The 21719-nt window shown below is 45.1% G+C and overlaps 1 protein-coding gene across 1 annotated transcript in view; it reads right to left on the bottom strand.

The window, feature by feature from the left end:
• The window catches only part of LOC148477619 (galactosylgalactosylxylosylprotein 3-beta-glucuronosyltransferase 1-like), a 184562-nt gene that overhangs the window by 90627 nt on the left and 72216 nt on the right, over window positions 1-21719 (bottom strand). The gene's annotated exons all lie outside the window — the stretch shown is intronic.

Raw genomic sequence — 21719 nt, 5'->3', positions numbered from 1 at the left:
CTCAGGCCATCCAGCATGACCCCTTTCACCAGCAATCTCAGGCCATCCAGCATGACCCCTTTAAACAGCAATCCCAGGCCATCCAGCATGACCCCTTCCACCAGCAATCCCAGGCCATCCAGCATGACCCCTTTCACCAGCAATCTCAGGCCATCCAGCATGACCCCTTCCACCAGCAATCCCAGGCCATCCAGCAGGACCCCTTCCAACAGCAATCCCAGGCCATCCAGCATGACCCCTTCCACCAGCAATCCCAGGCCATCCAGCATGATACCTTCCACCAGCAATCCCAGGCCACCCAGCATGACCCCTTCCACCAGCAATCCCAGGCCATCCAGCATGACCCCTTCCACCAGCAATCTCAGGCCATCCAGCATGACCCCTTTCACCAGCAATCTCAGGCCATCCAGCATGACCCCTTCCACCAGCAATCCCAGGCCATCCAGCAGGACCACTTCCACCAGCAATCCCAGGCCATCCAGCATGACCCCTTTCACCAGCAATCTCAGACCATCCAGCATGACCCCTTTAAACAGCAATCCCAGGCCATCCAGCATGACCCCTTCCACCAGCAATCCCAGGCCATCCAGCATGACCCCTTTCACCAGCAATCTCAGGCCATACAGCATGACCCCTTTAAACAGCAATGCCAGGCCATCCAGCATGACCCCTTCCACCAGCAATCCCAGGCCATCCAGCATGACCCCTTTCACCAGCAATCTCAGGCCATCCAGCATGACCCCTTCCACCAGCAATCTCAGGCCATCCAGCATGACCCCTTTCACCAGCAATCTCAGGCCATCCAGCATGACCCCTTCCACCAGCAATCCCAGGCCATCCAGCAGTACCCCTTCCAACAGCAATCCCAGGCCATCCAGCATGACCCCTTCCACCAGCAATTCCAGGCCATCCAGCATGATACCTTCCACCAGCAATCCCAGGCCACCCAGCATGACCCCTTCCACCAGCAATCTCAGGCCATCCAGCATGACCCCGTCCACCAGCAATCTCAGGCCATCCAGCATGACCCCTTTCACCAGCAATCCCAGGCCATCCAGCATGACCCCTTCCACCAGCAATCCCAGGCCATCCAGTATGATACCTTCCACCAGCAATGCCAGGCCACCCAGCATGACCCCTTCCACCAGCAATCCCAGGCCATCCAGCATGACCCCTTCCACCAGCAATCCCAGGCCATCCAGCATGACCCCTTCCACCAGCAATCCCAGGCCATCCAGCAAGACCCCTTCCACCAACAATCCCAGGTCATTCAGCATGATACCTTCCACCAGCAATCCCAGGCCACCCAGCATGATCCCTTCCACCAGCAATCCCAGGCCATCCAGCATGACCCTTTCCACCAGCAATCCCGGGCCATCCAGCATGACCCCTTCCACCAGCAATCCCAGGCCATCCAGCATGACCCCTTCCACCAGCAATCCCAGGCCATCCAGCATGACCCCTTCCACCAGGTACTAAATGTACTGAAAATACGCTAATGTTGTAGCTGCCTGGATATGGATTGAGACGTCCACCGGCAGCTTCGCAGATCCAAGCAAGTGCATACAAAGTACAAACACACAGAAGTGGTCACAGATCCTCCGACAATCGACCAACTGAGTAATACTATGATCGCGCAGTTTGGCAGCAGGAACTGAGACATTGGCACCAAGTTTTCTGCTTAAGGGATGAAAGTAGTTTGCTGAGACACGCACCAAAAATGGCCGCGAGATGCCTGCGTTTTTGCCGCCACTCCTTGTAACCTCTCCAAAATGGCCCCTGAATGCCAATCACTTGGCAAATAAATCCTCACTGTGTGCAGGGTACATTGGCGTGTGTGCAGTGCGACCGTGACGCATATATTTGCTCAACTGTGTAATTATCAGTATCGACATCTGAATGAGGCTCTGATGCCACATAGCGCTGTGACCTGGAAACTACAACTGAGTGATGCACAGATGGAGAATCCTGCTGCGCCAACAACACGCCAAAACCGGACCAATGACACTTAGGGGTACATTTACCAGACTACGGTTTATCAAATCCGCTGATGATCGGATTTAAAACACCAAATGTAATAAAAGCTAAATCAGGCTTATTTATCATTTAACATTACAGTTGCCATTTTAAATCCATGGGTCAATCTGTGTCTTTGAAAACCCGACGGTTAGTAAATCTACGCCTTGGACTTTTATATTGACCCATGACTCTATATTTTAATCTATAACACATCTGCCCTGTGGTATTAAGTGAAACAATCACTTGTAATTATTGTAAACTGGTGTAATCCAGCATTTCCAAAGGCTCCATTTATCAATAAGTCAATGGGTTCCTCTTCCTACCTCCCTACACTCTATCATGTGATTTGCAATATTTCTTCTAGGAATACTTCCCCTCTGAACAACAGGATCTCTGTGGTACATGTACTGCTCTAATCCTCCTTTTATTAGCAGAAAGTCAAAAATACTTATTTATTTAAAATAAAGAGGCTCTCTAATCGGAATTAGGGGAAAATATATATATATATATATATATATATATATACAGTATATATATAATTTTTTTTTTTTTAAATAGTTTTTTCCATTTTAATTATTTCTGACAAATCGAACTGGAAACTGGTTTCCAGCTCCTTTGTGTCTATCGGCAGAGCAAGGGTCTCGCGTGCACAGATGCATCCAGATTATTCGGACCGCTGCCAGCCAGTATTGCCACCAGATAGGTGGGGATCGCTCAGGTGCTCTGATGATGCTTTATCTATAAATTGCGGCAGTAAGTGATTTTCTATTGATGCTATAGGCAGCGATCGACAGCTTGTTATAGTGTCCTAAACCCATATAGAAAATTACAATATTCAGAGTCTCGATTAATGACAGGTGCAGTATCTTTACAGCAGAATATAAAAGTCTTTAACATCTGTTCATTATTCCCGGCCAGCTTATTACAATTGGAACATAAGTAGGTAGGACAGGCTCAGATCATCGTGGAGCTGGTGAATGTTTCATGCTGGAATGCAGGATTCTGTGGTTTGATTGGATCTTATTTATTATTCATATCTTTGGAAAATGATTAATAGGCATAAAGGAGGATATGTACCAAGCCTTGGAAAGAGATAAAGGAGCTCATTCAGGCCCATTCGCAAGCGGCCGCTGGCTCATTCGTGGCCGATGGCAAGCGGCCGCGCATTCGCACGCTTCGTTCTGCACGTGCGCAAACTACTTGGAGCGATCGAGACCCGTTCGCTCGCCCAGCAAAGACAGCCCAGTGAAATGAGTGACAGGAGAGGCCGTTTGTAGGTGGTAACAGGGGCAGGATACTAATAACAGGGGGGGGGGGGAGGTGCGAACGCAGGCATGCCTGAGTGTTCCAACGCCGTTTCAGAGGTGTGCATAATTATCAGCCATCGTCATAGTACACGTCACATGCCTGTTTTATACACTGAAGTCCTCGCAGTGCTTGCTGTAAGGTAAGGCAACCACAAGCGCTGCGAGCCCTTCCGATGGTCCTCGATGTACCAATGTTTTAATAAACTTCCTGGAGATGACGTGCGCTAGTGGGCGTCTCTACATATGCTAATGGGTGTCTATAGACACAAAGTGATTGCTCGCCAACACAAAGTGGGCGTGCTTATGCCTTTACGAGCGAGCGCCTGCCATGCCGTCACTTTGCCGAATTTGCATAGGCTGGGTGCGATCGCCTCTGAATGAGCTCCAAAGTACCAACCAATCAGCTTCTAACTGTCATTTTTCAAACTGAGGGGTCTATTTACTAAGCAGTGTTAGGAGACAGAGTGAAAAGTGATAAGAAAGTGATAAGGTTCCAGCCAATCAGCTCCCAACGGTCATTTTTCAAACCCAGCCTGTGAGATGACAGTTGGGAGCTGATTGGCTGGCACCTTATCACTTTCTTATCACTTTTCACTCTGTCTCCTAACACTGCTTAGTAAATAGACCCCACACCCTGTAAAGTGACAGTTAGGAGCTGATTGGTTGGTCATTTATCTCCGTCCACTTTATCACTCTTTAAGGCTTAGTACATCTCCCTCATAGAATGTTGCTGTTACCATGGCTGACTTCACCTCCTCCCCCGCACACACACACAAGTGGCACTCGAGGACCCGTGGCAGCCTTCACCCCACACACACAAGTGGCACTCGAGGACCCGTGGCAGCCTTCACCCCACACACACAAGTGGCACTTGAGATCCCTATCTCATCTCCCATCTGGAATTATTGCAATCGGCGCTAGGCAGCCAGTGCGGGGAAAGTCACAACAATCCTGATTAGATGAGATGCTTCAGAATACTGGCAACAATCCCAGGGAGAAAAGTTAATATAATTAAATTATAATTAAAGTTGTTTTTCTCTGTTCATCATCTGTAGACTCAATATTGCACCAAATTTCATAATTAGAAAAATATAAATAAATGATACGTCAGAGCCTGCACATAACAGCAGTAATATATGGTTACAACTTGAAATAAACAGAAAATAAAAATACAACTTAGTTGCATGTTCTTCAGTTATGATATAAATGGGGAAACATTGATCTTATTACAGGGGCTCACATGCTGTACTTATGGCTCTATTTATGAAGAAGTGGTGATAATTCCATGCAGAGTGGTACTCGGCGGTCCGATGATCATGGCTGGCAGCGGTAGGGCACAGTAGGTCAGTGTTGGTGCCAAATTTATCTCCTGACAAGCTGGGCATATTGTACTGTAGCAGATTTGCAGCGCAATAAAAAAACAGGTTATCTTTTATTACATAGCAGTTTTTTACCTTAACTTCCCTTTTCTTATCACATGGTTCCGTGAATGCACCAAATGCGAATCACAGGTCACACTCGGAAATTTGCCTTTCTCACCTTAGTTAGGTGAGTATGGTTCATATAAAATTGTAATTTGAATTATTACGGCAAGACACTATGGTGTATTTTAATCAATTATCAGGACTTAGGGCCTGATTCAGGTTGGTTCGCAAGACTGGGTTCGCACGTAGCCGGCCGATGTTTGAATTCTGCGCATGCGTATGCATGGCAGTGCACGTGTGTGAAGCGACCGCTGTGATAGTGAATCGATCACAGTACGCACGCAGTCCCATTACCACGGTGATTGACAGGAAGTGATCGTTTGGAGGTGGAACGCAGGCCTGCCTGTGCATTTGAACGCCGTTACAGGGACGTGCATAATTAAGCCCCTGCGATTGTATACGCAGCCAGAGATCTAGTTGGCGACAGGAAGTTTAGCAGTTTGTGCGGCAGGTCATGGTCAACCACAACTGTAACATCGAACCCACAACAATGGGTTCGATGTTACCGATGTTTTCACTGACTTGCGGATGCATGTTATGGGAAGTGGGCGGCTTTATACAGTGATGGGCGTCTTGGTATAGAGCTGCGGTTGCCGTGCGTTTGCATGCATTAGCATATTTTCACAGCGAGCGGGTGAGTGTGAACGCAGCCTTGCGAACCAACATGTATCACGCCCTTAGTCCAGATAATTATTATTTCTTATAACTGCATATCATGGCAATAGGAAGTGAACTATCAGTCTAATGTACCATTAATTACATGCAGGGGCTGTCATGCGAGCCTGCCCCTAGGGTCGCCGAGAAGGGTTGGTAGTGGGTACTACTGGAGGGGACTGGCGGGGGGCCCGGTTTTGGCTCCGCTCCCCCCTTCCTCTAAAATCACAGCAGCCCAGCAAACGCTGCGTTGTGCTGGGCTGCAGTGGGAGGCTGCTCGCAGACGTAGCAGTCTCCTATGCCTGTGGGGGGGGGGGGCGATCACGCCTCCACCCCCGCGGCTTTGTGCCAGGCTAAAGAGCTCACAGCTCCCCCCTCCCCAGCGCGTGGCGCTACAAAAATCTTTTTTTTAAAAAAATCCTAAGGGGGTGTGGCCACTCTGGCAGCGATTAGGTCACGCCCCCTTCACCAGGGCCCGGCCACCCTCTCTACGTCCCCGCCTGTCCCTACGATGTGTAAGAAGTAAAGTGACCACTAATGCGAATAGTTTAAAGTGCCTTGAGAGGTGAGCGATTTGCCAGAAAATCATATATATGGCAATATTACGTGCAGCCTTTCAGAGCATTTTTTTTTTTAGTATCATTGATGCGCCCATCTCCAAATTGGGGACGGGGGGGGTGAGGGGGTCTATTATAGACTATTTGATGCATCAGATTAACTTTTGGAGCACGCATACTGTATGAGGGATGACCATTTGAATGATCCAGCATATCCTGGCAGCAATGTGACGGCTAGCCCCTATACATTCCTTAGGCATTGGTCTATGGATCATCCCCAGCTCTTTGTTGCTAGTCTCACACCTTTTTAGACTGAAATATTTCCCTCCGTACTTTTCTATTACTGTACTGTCAACGCTTCTAGTAAACGTCTGCTGAAATCCTTCCAGCAAGCCGTAAATTAGTTGCATTTCTTCCTCTTGGCTCCGGAGGTGGTACAAACGTGCCAGCCGCCAGCAGTTCCCCACTCTATTTTATTTGCATCAAGACCCTTTAATTTCAGCATTAAAGACAATGCGTCTGTGTTTTCTGGTGTGCAGAGGTCCATTCATAACACAGGAGGAGACAGCACAGATGCTGGAACAGTATAATATTGTCACTCGTAGTCTGGTCACAGCTGCCTCACTGTCCTACGAGTGTGAAGACTCCAGGTTGCCTGACTGTCTGGTTCTCTCTGACTGCCTGGCTTAGGGGAGCATTATAATATTATTTTACCTCAGTCCATACTTGCCAACTTACTGGCATTAAGGGGTGGGGGGTGGGATTGAGAGGTAAATTGTGTGTGTTGGGAGATAGCGTGATGACACATGGTCCAGCCCCTCGTTACACAATGCCGCGATTACTGGGAATGCGAAGCGGGCGCCCACGATGATGTGTTTTCAGTGTGAGTCACATCATCGTTTGCCCGACCTGCCTATCTCACTCAATAAGTGAGCAGGTGGCATTTGGCTCCGGAAGACTTGCCCAGTCTTCCAGGTGGCTGGAAGCGCCACATGATCTTCGGGAGCCTCCTGACCATTCCAGGAGAGCAGCTCAGTCTCTTATGTTCCTGTGTACAATGTATCACATGGGTGCCTGTCTGCAAAACGTAGGTCTTTGAAGAGAGGACTTGACCAAAATGATGTGATTCTCATAGAGTCCCACCATCCTGACCCCATAGACCCACAATTCCCAGCATTATGCTCCCAGCACCACACGTTTCACTAAGAAGTGAGCGGGATGGGGTGGGACGTGGGACATTTCAGGAGAGTAGGCACAAATTGCTATCATGTATCTAGATCATTCTATAAAACAATAGCTAGAATCTGTGGGCAACACCTCCACTAGAAGGTTTGATAAATCTCCTCCTGACTGGATCAGCTCTGAGTCCTGTGCAATCATGTGCCGCATTTTACAATTAATACACAGTATATATAATAACAATGATCTGTAGAACTAGAAACGGCTTGAACTGCTGAGAACAGTGCGGGTTTGCGCAACGCTCAGGAACTGGAAAACGGAGTGAATTTGCCCACAAGGGGGCGTGCACGCCATGCGTAACAATTATGGCCAAATTGAATTCAACTCTGTATCAGCTACTGTACTTGGTATTTGGGCTAAACAGCAGAGTTCTAGGTTGCCCAGTGTTACTGATGTTAAATGGCCATCACCCGACTGCATTTTCCATCATATCTGATTTGATTCTATAATGATTTAAATGTAGTTCACACACGCAGTGATTTGCAGTTAATTTGATCTAAAACAACCAAATTGGCATTGAAATTGGTTCCTGATCTCTGTATTCTCACAGGACATAGATAATCGTCCGGCCTAAATTGCACCAACCAGTGGGACATATCATTCCTCTGCTGGAATGAATGATATCAGTAACAGCCAAAGAGCATTTGTCATTTATTTGGTTTCCAGATCTTGAAAACACAGCGCTCAATATAATTAACAAAGCTGTTTTGAATTACTATGGAAACCCAATTGTATCAAAATAAATTTTCCATGAGGGGGATTGGTTTTCTTAGTGCTGCAAAGACGTGATCCTGGTCTCTCAATCAGTGACCTATACATCAAAATATGGAGATGAGGTGGACTGTCTTTTGCTGCATATGGCGGTGAGAGAAAATCACTAATCAACGCAATCGATCTGTACATTTCATCAAAGCGGTCAATTGTTGCTCGCTGATAGTGGCGTAGAGTGGTACGGTTTGCCGGCCAGTCTCAGGGTATCTGAAAACACAATCTTGGCCTTTCAGCTCCACATAGTATAAAAAAAAAAACACTTCCAAATTTGAAATATACTTAAAATGTTAAAAAAGATCAAACACTACTTAAAAAATATTGCCCGATGAAAAAAAAGTTTAAAAAAAACAGAAAAAACCCAAACAAATAAAGCATTTTTTTTTTCTTGCTATCACCTTCAATTATAAAATATAAAGATGATATTTGCTATGCAATTAAAACTTAGAAATTATGTAAAACAAATAGGTGTAGACTAAGGAATAAAAATGCTGTTTCCATATTGACTGACAAAATTTCCAAAAAATGTATTTGTTCTAGTCATGAAGGGTCAACAGCCCACTGGTCATCAAATAGTTAAACTTAATTTTGAATCCCAAACATAGAAATTTACAGTGTTTTACAGCTGTGTCTTCCGAATGGGGAATTAAAAGGGAGCTCAAACGTATAAATAAACAGCATTGCAAATAGGTTTAGATACCGAAAATAAGTGTAATACATATAATAGGCCTCTTCCTGTAGTGTTTCCTTACACATGGAACAATCCATGCATCCTCATTGTAAATAGATCTAATTCTTCCAGCTTAATGCAAATGGCATGTAGCGTATCGTGATTGAATTCCCAATCTCACGCAGCCTAATGCATTCTGGAATATGTATGTGATTTTTTATTTATTTTTCTGTTCCTTTTAATTTTCTCACTGAACATGAAAATACCTAGCACTAGCAGTAATGACACCGGGGCAGCTCCTGCTCTAGTTAACACGACATACTGTGTCCTGATTTTATTCTGAGCCATTAGATGTAACGGGAATCTTGTAATGGCAGAGACGCTTCTCTTCTTGTTCTATTTGGCCTTGATGCATGAAGCATCGTCATTGTCTCCCAACTAATAACTGTAAATATGAAACTAAAGAACCTTAGTGAATTTGCTTGGTTATTATAAAGCTTCACATTGCTGTTGATATCAGCTGTAAGGAGAGAGAGCTCTGCAAGCTGCGATACTCAGGCCTTTCTAGTAGATCTCTCTCTCTCCCCTGGTGGGTATGCGTTCAGCATCCTTGCAGTCGGGATGCCTCTGGTGCACCAGCCCTGGTAATGTATTATACCCAGGCAGTAAGGATCTGTTAATAATAGACAACTCTATCTACAGTGCCATAACAATAGTAGCAATATTAATATTGTAAGTTTTTTTTTTCTTACGATGTATAAACATTTGAAAGTAACTAATAAAGCGACATTGTAGGGGGTGGGGTACAGGATCGTTGTTAAATCTGGACTGGATAATGTTTATAGCACATGCTATGACTGTTTGCATGTACTTTCTGCATTTGCGGATTTACCTGATGGAAGAGGCTTATAGACGGGTTTCATTTAATGCTGGCCAGGTACACTGCGGTACTGCTGGCAATATCAAACAGTAGGCCTGTATTACAGCATGCAGCTCCTAAAAAGGGAGCAAATCCTGAACTAAATAGCTATGGTCATTAAGGGCCAGTTGGAAGATTACCTTCATCATCATCCGATCATACAATTAAGTTGGATGTGCTGGATGTTGTACAGTATAACAACAGCTGCAGGCTGAGTGTGACTTCAGAAGCTGTACTAGGAGGACAGTAGGTGGCGCTGTGTTTTAAGTTGTCACTGTTGTAGTTTTTTCTTTGTTTTGACAGTGTACGCTCTTCAAGAATCGTATTTGTTAGTTCTCAATGTTATGTTATGAAACCTGTTCTGGTCACAGTAACATTAGTGTACTACAATTTTCACCTGCATATTCCATAACACTGGACACTCAGGGGTCTATTTACTAAGCAGTGTTAGGAGACAGAGTGAAAAGTGATAATGTACCAGCCAATCAGCTCCCAACTGTCATTTTTCAAACACAGCCTGTGAGATGACAGTTGGGAGCTGATTGGCTGGCACCTTATCACTTTTCACTCTGCCTCCTAACACTGCTTAGTAAATAGACCCCTCAGCTGCAGGACAAAGTGTCCATATCTCATCCAGTTTAGTCCACCGTGTACGTACTCATCGGATAGTGAGCCTCTTACTTGGCACTCAGCATGGTAGATTTCGTCCTTTGTGTGGCCAACGAAGCTGGCACTTCCTCTTTTAATTAAATTCTAACACTCTAAAAATTGATACAACACATTAAATGACAAAAATTATGTTTTTTTATGTCGTAACAAAAAATAACAACGCATTTCACTGCTGATTTTCAATACCAGCGCACAATTTGTGTTTTTAAAAAAATCACCTAAGTTTAATTTAAAAGTCATTGTACTTCCCAGCATAACTCCTATTACCCGGGATACAATGGGCGGGATGCATGGTACGATGCATCCCGCCACTCTCTTCGCATGCATGCCAGTTTTGGTAACACCGGTATGCATGACGAACACCGTAAAGGACCGCACTCTCGGTAAGAGCGGCCCTTTGCGACGGAGGTACTTCTGGGGGGGGGGGGCAGGAGGGATCCAGTCAGATCCCTCTCTTAGCACTCTAGCCTACAGGTGTCTATAGGGTAACCCCATCGGGAAGATGGCGTTACCCACAGCAACCAAGCCCCGGAGTGCATCACTCCGGGGCTTGGTCTATATGAGAAATACGGTCAAACCCACCTTGAAAAGGTTCAATCTTATTAGTGAGGAAGTCTAATGGGGAATCAGGCAGCATTTTAGGTGACATTAATGAACCCCCCACTGTGTACTGGGTGTACAACTAGAAGAAAGGTATTGGCTGTAATATTATTAGATCACATGGCAATTTGTGATTTACTAAACGCAGGCATGATTATAGAATGCAGCAGGTAGGTGGGTAATTTGCAGACAAATAGTGGCTGGTGTGTCTGCCAACCCCCCGCCTGGGACCATCCCCCAACCGATGGAAGAGAAAATAAGGTTTGTGTAGGAAATATGGATTGTAAAGGGTCACTAGTCTGATACAAGACTCTACACGTCGCCCACCCACTAGATTAGAGACTCAGGCCTGACTAAGGCTGAATTGATAGCTTCACAGACAGACAGTGCAGGGAGCTGACAAGATGATTTATGCAGATCTTAGAGGTAACACAAAAATGAGTTTCACCGAGATTTACCGCCAGCCATAAACAAGTGTTGCTCTGCCGTTTTATAGCGTAAATAATGTGGCCGGGCAGTTTTATTGCCTGACAGCAGTATGCCATTATTAAGCAGTGAAACGCCTGAATATTAGGTGATTATTACAGAGTAATCTCGCCTTCAACCCCTTCCAGCTCTCTGCTGTTTATTTCATTAGGATTTAATTACAAGACATTAGCATGACCTCATGAACCACAGTGTTGCTTTATTGGTAAGCAGTTATCGCGTAGCGCAGAGCATTGCAAATAATTTAGGTTCATTACTGGGCGCATCAATAATGTTTGTGGTTCTATAAAAATAAGCACTATTTAAACAAAAAAAAAGGTTTACTATGTGTTTTTCAGGTGATATAGCGATAGAATTATGACCAATAGCAATAGCGTAGTTTAGAGGTACAATCCATATCAAGTCACATCGCTATTTCAGTTAAACAGTAGTGAATATCAGTTAAAATCATTATCAAGTGACAAATAACAGAACTGGATCAGTCTCTTGTAATGTGATAGATAAGAAACGTGGTGGAAATATGACATATTGACCCAGATTTTAGAGAATGTGGCCATAATCCTGGAGCGTATTTTGTTTGGGTTCCGGACTGTCGATAGACAGGTAAAAGGTCGACAATGTCTAGATAGACGCCAGATGTTAGACAGTTAATAGGTCAACTGGGACAAAAGGCCGACAGGGACAAACGGTCGACACACTAAAGGTCAACATGTAAGAAGGACAAATGGTTGACAGGATCAAAAGATCGATACAAAAAAATGGTCGCCACATTATCTTTAATTTTTTTTTGAAGGGTTAGGCACTTACCGGAGAGTTAGGGTTAGGCACTTACCCCGTTGGTTAGGCACTAGAAGGGATGGTTAGGGTCAGGCACCTACCCCGATGGTTAGAGTTAGGCACCAGGAAGGAGGGTTAGGTTTAGGCACCAAGGGGAGGGTAAGGGTTAGGGTGAAGATTAGGGCTAGAAAACAAAAAGAATCATGTGTCGAACATTTTTTGTGTCAAACATTTGTACATGTCGACTTTTAGTGTGTCTAAATTTTGTCCCTGTCAACCTTTCGTCCCGGTCGACCTATTGACTGTCTAACATCTTGTGTCTATCTAGACACTGTCAACCTTTTTACTCTTAATCCACACTCATTTTCTTTATACTAATTTTGGGCCTAGGTGCTAGCAATCCGGTCCTCCCAAGCTGGGCGTGCAGCCTCGGAGGCTGCGTGAATCCCCTCTGCAAAAGTTTGTGATGCACACATCTTGGGCAGGAGGTAATTGGTCCTTGTAACTTCTTTTCTCAGCCTTTAATATTTTTTCAGCTGAGGTCACAGATTGGAGGAAATGAATTGTCAAGCCCAAAAGTTCTTAAGGACTGTTCAATCCATCACAGTCCTGAAAATAAATGGGAGGGTCCATGGAAAACACTACACCTGGTACCTCCCAACATCGTAAAGAGGTGTGGTCATGCACATCTTGAGGCATGGTCCGGTCCCCTGGAGGCCTAGAGCTTGCACAGTGCTTGCCTGTTCCCATCTTGCCCCCCCACTGCAGCGGTGGCAGGACCGCAACGTACCTCCAAACCATGACTGTTGATGGTTGGACAGGGGGGGATGATACATGTACATGTATATATAATTTGTGGCTAAAATTTACATTTTTAAATGTTAGCTAACTCAGGGGAGGCAGCTATTTTGTAGGCTGAAAAAATATTTAGTAGTGTAACCTTTCGTTTCACTAGGAACCAGTGACATCACTGAGACATGAGGCCCTGTGTTCCACTCACAATAAACTATGAGTTGATCCAATATGACTAGTGGGTAGACGACTTACTTATATACTTTAGAAGCCGTCGGGTCTGGCTGTGAGGTTTAAAAGAGCAATGATACATTCCTGGTTTTGCTTTTAATATTATCTCCCCTTTAAATCTTGCAGTCAGAACCACCAACAAAGTGATGGCTTAGTAATTTTGTAATTAGGTATTTTGTCATTTCATAAATGTATACAGTATGTGAAAGGTTTATTATGGAGCTTGTACCACATACTGTATCTCATATTTCGGTGACACAAATCGGGCACAAAATGTAAGTTCAGTGGTGGCTCCTACCACCTTTTCACTTGAGGGGGGGCTGACACTTTCTGTCTGTGTTGTCGCCTGGTCCTCACTATCGGCTGCGCAAAAAAACTATTACAGCAAACAACAAAAAGTTGCACAGTCACACAAATGCAAGGTAAGGCTGGCAGAATAGAAGGGTAGTGCCTTCCCATTGGAAACACTCTTCAGTCAGGACTGGCAGTCCCTAAGGGAGGAAACCACCTCTCGCTGTGACTGCCTGTCCGTCCTGCGATTAATGTGAGGCCCACGTACTTAGGTCTCACTGAGAGGGGGTCTTGGATTTTACTGAGGGGAGCTGCAGCTACTGTTTAAGTCTATCTCAGATACCGTAATATTAAATAATTTATATCTGAGCGTTATATCCATGCATTATATCTGAGATTATATCTCAGCATTAAAACAAGCTTTAGTTTCTCAGGGCTTTAAACAATCCTTTGATAATATATCTTTTCACTGAGTCTTACAAACCGTCTTTCCTTAGCAGGTCTCCTGCTGTGACAGGATGTGGAAATCTCTGCCACTCTCCGCAGTTATTGATCAGACTGTTACAGCATCAAAGGGAATATTATATCCAGTAAGTGAGCTGTAGCCAGCCAGTCGCACTGTTCAAGAGGGAAGAAAATGCCAATTATATTATGGAGTGAAAACCCTCCTGCACCCTAATCTTACTGGAGATTAAAGCCACAGGTCCTTGTCTGCTACTTATTATTAAATATAAGTAGGCAGTGGCCATTGAAGATGTGCCTGACTGTCTAAAACGGGGGCTGGCTGCAAGCTCATAGAGTTCTAATTAATGATTATTAAGGCAAGGAAAGGTGATTTTGCTTAGATACCATAGGTCTTTTCTGTAAAAGGCAACCGTCTTACGTTCCGTCGGCTTTCACCAGTGACAGCTTCTCCGTGCAAAGCATGAGGAAGTCTGATTAACTGTTTTGTTGTTTTTTTTGTACCAAAACCTCTATTCACTATTGCAGGAAAATTTCAAAGAAAAAAAAAAACATAATTTATTAAAATAAAGTATTTGAAACTATATATAAAATGAAACTAATTTTTTTTTTTTTTAATTAATATTACATATTTTTAAAAATATTAAATCGGGTCTTCCAGTTCCACTGTGCCTACATAATCTGGCAAACCGGTTTACGCATGCCAATAATGGCTTGGCAAGGAAGTAAGCCTACTCTTACCACACCCAGCCAATATCGTGGGACATATTAATAAATAGGGGTTTTAGTCAGTCTGTTCCACAAATGACATCGCCAATATGTGGACAGTGGTAAGACTTTCCTCTGCCAGCCTGTGTCGCAGGGCATATTAATAAATAGGTGCTTTAGTCAGTCAGCCCCATCAATATACAGTATGTATGGTAAATATTAATTTCTCTGCTTTTTTTGCCGATATAGGCCAGTAATTACGCAAACTATTCTCCATAGGGAGACTGCAATTAAACAATTTTATAATGGGTAAGAACAGGGTTCCTCTCTTCAGAAATTCTTTCTATTAAAAATGTAAAAAAAAATACCCTATTAAACAAACTTACAGTCTATGGTGCAACTCTCTAAGGGGCCTATTTATCAAGGTATATTTGTGGGATTTTCCCCGAAAGTACCTGTTTTTTTGGGAGGAGGGGGTCCCCACAAATATTAAGTATTCAAAGGATGTATGTACTGTAGGGGGATACCCCTTTTTCGATAGCAGTAGCAGACCCTCTAGTTTACTAAGGCTGCTGCTTCAAAGCCGAAATTGCCAAGCTCCAAAATTAGAGGCATACCTGAGCTTGGCCCCGGTAGCTAATGTCAGCTGATCGCTGGGCTCTGTGACCCCGGGCAGCTGCCCTGTGCTGTAAAACTGAGATGCCAGTTTACAGCACAGAGCAGCTGACTGGGGTCACAGAGCCTAAGCCCGGTGATTAGCAGAATGGAGTCACAGAGGAGATCACCGGCCCTGGATTCAGGGAAGTATTTTTTTCTTTAATTTTTTTATTTTTTTTACAATAATCAGCTGCTTAGACACACAAGGCTGATCACAGGCTCTGTCTCCTGGCTCTGCTCTGCCTGTCAGAACAGAGCAGGAGTTAGTGAAACCGGAGAAAACTGTAATTATGCCATCTCCAGGTGGCGTTATTATCGCAGGTCTCCCCCGTTATTTTTTTACAAGTTTCTTTTAGCAAATTTGAGCAGATTACATTTCCCATTACAAGAACAGTATGCTTACTAAAATAATGCAAATTTAAGGGCATGGAGTACTTTTTTTTACGAAAACTGCTCCAAAAGCCCTTTAATACATTTAAGTGATTATAAAATAATGTGAACCCGTTTTCATATTATTTTAGTAAAAATAGTATTGAAAATATGCCCGTAAGTGAGATTTGTTTCAGCCGGCAGTGTCTGGGGACGTTAGATAAGAATTCTTTTCCAATGATCTGCACTCCTCGGACAGTCACTAAAAGAGGAATAGTACAATGATGCACAGGTCAATCACTGTGTGCTTCCTCCTGCAGTTCTTGACTCCTGCTGAAGATCACCAGCATTTTCCATATAGGGGGTATTCAATTTGAGAGCGAGAAGTCCGTTATCGGTGATAAATTTTCGCCGATAACGGACTTTTCGCCTCAAATTGAATGACGTCATTTTCGCATGTTTCAGTTATAACCGTATTCAATTTAAAGACTTTTCGCCGGCGCGAAAAGTCTTTGTTAAAAATCAGGGATAAGTTTTCACTATGTAATACATGGCAAAAAAAAGTGCAGAATTGGGGTTTAGGGGTGTAGGCTTACAAAAATAAGCCTGCAGCCCTGGGAGTGTCTTTTTAAAAGTTATCTGTGTAAAAAAAAATAAAAAAAATTGCCAGGACACCCCAAAAAAGGTACTTTAATTTTGGGGGTGGAAAAAAAAATGTTGAGAGACAAACTTCTAAACTAGCACAATTTATTTCTGAGGGGTCCCCATGTATGCAGCAGGTACTTTCTTCATTGTGGATGGTAGCGGCAGGAATTTTTAAAAATCATTTAAGGGACTTAAAAATATGCTTACACCCATTTTCATGTACCCCAAATTTTATGGGCATAGTTATTTTGGCCCCAAAAATAAGCTAAGTTCTATTCTTCACCCATTCTTGAAAGCCGCATTTATGCACCTGCCGCGGCTAGTTAAAAACCCTGACTCCCTTCAGCAGGTAAAAACGGGGGTACCAATAGTGATCCCCCATATCTGGACATCTTTAGGGGGGTGCCAGGAACATTTCCCAAAAATTCCCTGGATTTTTCGATACTTACCTTTCCGCCAGGTCCTGTTTTCGCCGGATCCTAATTGAATACGGGGATAAAGTGGGCACGTGTCCAATACTTTATCGCTGAAAAACCTGCGATGATGGTGAAAAGTCCGACCTTGGACTTTTCACCATCAAATTGAATACCCCCAATAGTCACCAGAAAAGGAAGATCACTGTGACTCTCAGACCTGCTTCATCCTGCAGTTCCTGTATGAGAGGTGTGTCTGTGACAGACAGGAAAATATAGGAGATGGGAGGAATGGGAAGAAGTATAATTCCTCATCTCTTCCTGTCTGTCACCAGCGCTCCCTACTCAAGTCACCAAAAGAGGAAGCTCATTGTGACTCACAAACCATTTGTTGTGCGCTTCCTCTTGCAGTTCATGTATGTGAGGTGTGTCTGTGACTGACAGAAGTATATGAGATGGTAGGAAAGAGAAGAATATCTTCCCCCCCAGTACCTGACTCCTGCATAAAGCGCTCCCCATAAAGTCACAAGAAGAGGAAGATCACTGTGACTCACAGACCATTTGCAGTACACTTCCTCCTGCAGTTCCTGTAAGAGAGGTGTGTTTGTGACTGACAGAGAACTATAGAAGATTGGAGGAATGGGAAGAAGTATCATTCCTCCCTGTACCTGATTCCTGCTGTCTGTCACCAATGCTCCCCATATAGTCACCAGAAGATCACTGTGACTCACAGACCATTTGCAGTACGCTTCCTCCTGCAGTTCTTGTATTATAGGTGTGTTTGTCACCAACAGGGAAGTATGGGAAATGGAAAGAATGGGAAAAAATAGCTTCCCCCCTGTACCTGACTCTTGTATTCTGTCACCAGCGCTCACCATATAGTCACCAGAAGAGGAAGATCACTGTGTCTCACAGACCATTACCATTTGCCTGGTGCTTCATCCTGCAGTTCCTGTATGAGAGGTGTGTCTGTGACTGACAGAAGTATAGGAGATGGGAGGAATGGAAAGAAGTATCTTCCCCCCAGTACCTGTCACCAGCTCTCCCCATATAGTCACCAGAAGAGGAAGATCACTGTGACACACAGACCATTTGCTGTGCGCTTCCTCCTGCAGTTCCTGTATGAGAGGTGTGTCTGTGACTGATGGAAGTATAGGAGATGGGAGGAATGGGAAGAAGTTTCATCCCCCCAGTACCTGTCACCAGCTCTCCCCATATAGTCACCAGAAGAGGAAGATCACTGTGACACACAGACCATTTGCTGTGCGCTTCCTCCTGCAGTTCCTGTATGAGAGGTGTGTCTGACTGACAGGGAAGTATAGGAGATGGGAGGAATGGAAAGAAGTATCATCCCCCCAGTACCTGTCTCCTGCAGTCTGTCGCCACCCTTGTAGTGACCTTATTTGGAAGAGCATATATTGGGTAAGGGGAGAATGTGTTTTTTTTAAAAAGAGCAGGAGCAAAGAATTTATTTATTTTTGGTGGAGGGGGCAGGGAATACACCTGCCTGAATATACAATACGTACTACTTTATATCATATCATTTATCTTTTGCCTTTTATCTTATCTGTCCTCTGAGAAAGGTTTATTAGAGCTGATTGAAGAGTGAGGAATTCAGTCATTTCCTAAGATGGTGACATGAAAAATAATGATTCTCAGAAAGAGATTTATTTTCTTTGCTTAAGAAACTAAGACGCTGGGAGAAATCACATTTTCATCTACTGCAAAACGCCCCCTCAGCTCCACAGAGAAAGGGAATTTTAGGCTAATGTGTGGGATTGGTGCGTTCTTGAAGGCTTCACTTAATTGCACATGCTGTACTGTACCCAGGAGTAGTACCTCAATCAGATGCTTGTCAGCTGCACTTTAGACACTAAACAGAAGAGTACCATTCCCTCGGATACCTATTGATTCATTTCTAGCCCCTTTGCGTGGACGTTTGTCTTCATTAAGGGAGAATTATGGCTAAATCACAGGCTCCGATTTGGAAGAGAATTTCTGTGTCATTTAAAAATATATATTTTAGTTTTCCCCCATTCACACAATGGAAAAAAATCGCAAATTTCTATTTCTGGGGAGGGTGATGGGCTCTGTGTGGGGACAGCGTAGGGCTGGGGTCGTCATGTCCAATATATTACAATATTTCCATGAAATCACATTTTGCTAATGCATATGTAACACTAATAAAATGGTTCTCTGACAGACAACTACCACAAGTGTTTTAGGTCAACTGACTGACTATAAACACAATTTATTAGCCAGATCAGATCATTGAAATGTCCTCAGCATAACCAATCAGCAGCTTAATGCATTTCCGATTTAATTATTATGTTAGTGAGGGCAGGTCTGCATGGGACATGGGCAGTGTCATGAAGAGAGGAGGGTTTATGTTGTGGGGAGACCAACGTTCCCCAGCAGCACAGAGTATATCAGGAGATGAGTGATGTGTTAGTGAGGACAGGGCTGCATGTGATATGGGCAGTGACATGATGTGAGGAGGAGAATGGAGGCAGCAGGAAGCCACAGACTGAGTTATATAGTGGGAGGAGCAGGGTCCCCAGCAGCACAGAGTGTATCAGGAGATGAGTGATGTGTCAGTGAGCACAGGGCTGCATGTGACAGGGGCAGTGACATGATGTGTGGAGGGGAATGGAGGCAGCTGGAAGCCACAGACTGAGAGTCCCCCAGCAGCACAGAGTATATCAGGAGATGAGTGATGTGTTAGTGAGGACAGGGCTGCATGTGACAGGGGCAGTGACATGATGTGTGGAGGGGAATGGAGGCAGCAGGAAACCACAGACTGAGAGTTATATAATGGAAGTGGGATGCAGTCCTAATGTTGATGTGAACTAATGACCATGTCGACATTCTGAATGTCGACAATCAGGACCTGGCGACTGTATGGTGTAGACATTCTAAATGATGACCTTCTGAATTTCAACAAGTCATAATACCTGCACTTCTGCTTTGGGACCCAGCAGCGCTACTGCGCATACCCGGTGGCTGACTACGCTTGTGAAGTGGCAGTGCATGGGTACTTCGTAATTTCTACGAAGTGTAGCTCATAGATTTTAGTGGCCAACGCCATCTGAAAATGCTTCACATTCCGGAGCTTGTAAATCTAGAAACCTATGGGGCTGCTTCTCCTGTCGTAGATAAGGGAACATGTGCTCCCTCCATGTTACATTTAGGGGATACTTAATATTTGCAGGTGTTTTGGGGGTATATGCTGCAAATATTTTTGATAAGCAGGTCCCTAAGTCTAGGGGGCCATCCCTAAAGCCATGAAATAGTTCTCTATATTCAGGTGGCTAACCTTTCATCCCGTCATTATGACCCAATATACAAGTATATAGCCATAGAGCCCCTCAGTAGTTCCCTACATTCAAGTAGCAAGACATATATCTCTACAATAGCTCCCTACATTAAGGTGGATAACTCTAGTGTGTAGCCTTGAAGCCATTCATTCATTAGTATATTGAGGGGGTTAGCCTTATAAACTCTATGGGCGGGAATCAGGGCCATAACTAGGGTGGTGCGACATGTGCCATGACACAGGGTGCCGCAGGGCAGGGGGCACTGTTTAGGCCCCCGTTCTCACTTCTAGCTTCTCTTCTTTTATCCCCGGCATCTCCTGGCTGCCCCTATCTCCTTCCTGGCTGTATCCCCTCCACCTGGCCACCTCCCCAAGTATTTTAGTCACATCCTTTTTTATTTTACACACATATTTCAAAATACTTTTATAACAGGGACTCAAACCTATCACCTCTTACATGGCAACCAGACACCTTACACATGGAGCTATCTGCCCCACAATTTCGGAGAGCAACCATGTATACAGCCACTGATTCCCGTCCCAGGTGTTACAAGCACACTTCTAGTACCCTTGCCGGTGAGTTCAGCTACCGGCTGCTGATATTTGCTGCATACACACTACAAGCACCACTCTTTCTATAGCTACAGTCGGTGATTTACACTGCCGGGTCCAGGCTTGTGCGCGGCTGCTCTGATGGACAAATCCTGCCGCAGGTGCAACTTCCCCAGCGTTCTTCTACATCTACAGCTGGTGAGTTATACGGCATAATTATTGTGTATCATCACTGCAGCCATTGGACTCACACTGTGTTTAGCACCGACTTGAATTCAATGGGCACAGGAAGGTAGGAAGATGACACCGCTGGCATCCCCACTGGCGGCATCCCACACTGCCGACACCCCCGCTACCGACACTGCTGGCACCCTGCATTGTGGACACCACCGGCACCCATGCACTGCCGACACCGCCAGGACCCCCACACTGAGGACACTGCTGGCACCTCCGCTCTGCCGACACCGCCGGCACCCTGCACTAAGGACACTGCCGGCACCCCTGCGCCACGTACTGAGTACATTGTCAGCAACCCCACACTGCTGGAACTGCGGACACAGCCGGCACCCCTGCACTGCCGACACTGTCAGTACACATGCACTGCAAACAACGCCGGCACTCTGCACTGAGGACACTGCCAGCACACACTCCCACTCACACTCCCCACGTACTGAGGACACTGTTAGCAACTCCAGACTGCCGACACTGCCGGCACTCCCACACTGAGGACACCACCAGCACCCCCGCACTACTGACACTGTCGGCACACATGCACTGAGGATACAGCTGTCACCCCTGCTCTGCCGACACCCCCACACTGCTGACCCACGTACTAAGGACGTCGTCAGCAAACCCGCACTGCTGCCACTCCCACACCGAGGCCCCCCTTGCACTGCCGACACTGTACGCACCTCTGTACTGAAGACACCGCTGGCACCCCCGCTCTTCCAACACCGCCAGCACGCTGCACTGAAGACACTGCCAGCACCCCCACTCTGCCAACACCACCAACACCCCCCGCATTGAGGACACCACTGGCACTCTCGCATTGAGGATACAGCCAGCACCCCGCAATGCCGACACTGCTGTTGTTGTATCCAACCCACACTGTATAACAGACTGTTTCCGATCCGC

The sequence above is a fragment of the Taudactylus pleione genome, unplaced genomic scaffold (assembly GCF_031769625.1).
Source record: "Taudactylus pleione unplaced genomic scaffold, aTauple2 ptg000705l, whole genome shotgun sequence".
In the NCBI taxonomy this organism is placed as follows: domain Eukaryota; kingdom Metazoa; phylum Chordata; class Amphibia; order Anura; family Myobatrachidae; genus Taudactylus; species Taudactylus pleione.
The sequence above is the reverse complement of the archived record's forward strand: the minus strand, read 5'-3'. Positions and strand labels throughout refer to the sequence as shown.